This window comes from Cynara cardunculus, unplaced genomic scaffold (assembly GCF_001531365.2).
Source record: "Cynara cardunculus var. scolymus isolate 2C unplaced genomic scaffold, CcrdV1 Un_Scaffold_2554, whole genome shotgun sequence".
Taxonomy (NCBI): Eukaryota; Viridiplantae; Streptophyta; class Magnoliopsida; order Asterales; family Asteraceae; genus Cynara; species Cynara cardunculus.
In genome coordinates, this window is record NW_020201133.1 from 35,511 (window position 1) to 37,669 (window position 2,159).

The following is a 2,159-nucleotide window of genomic DNA, read 5'->3' on the forward strand; positions in this document are numbered from 1 at the left end:
GGAAGAATCATCCTCCAATATAGCATCCGCAAAATCAACCATCCTCACCCCAGAAGGCAAGAATACCTAGTTTACAATAACCCTAATCAAGAAGCCGTGGTGCTGAATCCCTAGCCAAGCAGTCTTAATAAAGTAGACGAAGACCTTGTAAAAAGGTGTTGAATACTCTATCAAGAGACTTAACAAAGGAGACGAAGACCACAGAAACACTTGAATCGGGAAACGAAACTAAATATTATCACCCACAAGAAAAACGCAAGATAACCAAGCAAACCACAAACTCACGTACACATGCAAACCCTAGCCGAATAAGAAGAAGCATGCAAACCCTAGCCGTAAACTAGGCGCAAGCGAACAATCAAACAAACAATCAAACAAACCTTAGGATCCAAACCCTAGTCGTGAACGATCGAAAATGTGATCATAAAACAACCAATCAAACAAGGATCAACCCACCAAAGCGAAGAAAATCGAAAACCAACCTTTTATGAATAACCCAAAGCCGCCTCCTTCAAAACCAAAAACCCTAATCGGCTTTTGAAGAAGAAAATGGGAGCAAAGCAAAAAGGACGAACCTCCAAACAAGAATGAAAGCAAACCTCCAAACTAAACGAACACAAGCCTTCAAGAAAACTGAAAACCAAGAAAGGTCGCCGTCCCTTGAAACCCTAATCCGCAAGCTAATGTACGAACGCCGTATGAAGAATAATACCATGCAATACGAGGACGATAACAAGCAACGCAATGCATAAACTTCAACAAAGAGCGTACCAAAGCATCAACCTCATCCCCATTCAAGCACGCCTCCTTATAAGAATAACCCAAAGCCGCCTCCACCAAAACCAAAAACCCTAATCGGCTTTAGCAGATGAAAACGGGATCAAAGCAATAAGGCCGAACCTCCAAACAAAAACGAAAGCAATCCTCCAAACAAAGCGAACACAAACCTTCAAGAAAATCAAGAATCAAGAAAGGCCGCCGTCTAGTCAAACCCTAATCCCCATAATTCCTTGAGGAGCCTAATTGGGTCAAAATGATACTAAATGAGTCGCATTTAGTATACTGAAAGGGGAAGATTTCCCCAGGCAATTTTATAAAGACAGTAAAAAACGTCACCAATACAAAGCAATCAACAAGAAAAGCTACGACAACTATGACTCACAAACCAAGTCATTAGGAGCCAAAAAAGACAAAGGGGAATACACCAAAACAGAAGAAGCCCATAAGCCAAAAAACTAAACCCGAGAGATACCCAAAAGCTCCAATACCAAACAACACCCACGAACTCACTTTGCATTGGAAGTCAATAACTTCCTCCTTGTCTTCCAAGCCATTCGATGAAGAATCTGCATTTTGATATCCGCAATAACTTTGTCCCCCGAATGATTAAAATTATCAAAGAATTTCCTGTTCCGCTCCCTCCATATATTATAAACCGTTGCCGAAATGCCAAGCTTTTGAACCGTAGACCAAGATTTCCAWGTTTGGGCGGATCCTCTATGAAGAATATCCTCCCAATTACTAGGACAATTCAGTAAACCCACCTCACGTTGAATAGCTTCCCAAATACTGCTGGAGTAAGTGCATTMAAAAAATAAGTGATTGTGCGTTTCAATCACTGAGTTGCAAAATACACACTTTAAATCTGGAGGTTCATGCTTCCACTGGCTTAGACGATCTTGAGTCGGCAGTTTCAACTGACACGCCATCCACATACAAATAGCATGTTTAGGAATGTAAGCTTTATTCCAAACAAGTTTGTACCAATATACAACCGGTCTCACCTCATGGATAGTTTTCCAAGCCAATTGGACCTCAAAATCACCCCGAGATAGATCTGTAGCAAGCCAGCCAACCTTATCCTCCACTTGACTGGGAAACGGAATCAGAACATTCTGAAGCTGAGGGAATTGTCGAATCCATTCCTCCGGCCAATTAGTACCAAAACGTTGCATTATATCAGCAACCTTGGAGTTATTATGAAACCCCTCGCCATTTATAAATCTATACGACAAGAATTGGATTAGAGGACCCGACTCACTCCATGTATCTTCCCAAGCATGCGTGGATAAACCATTTCCCACAATATAAATAAAGAATCTCCGGCAATGAGGTCTAAGAGTAAGAAGACTCCGGAGAATCCACGACCACTCATTCCT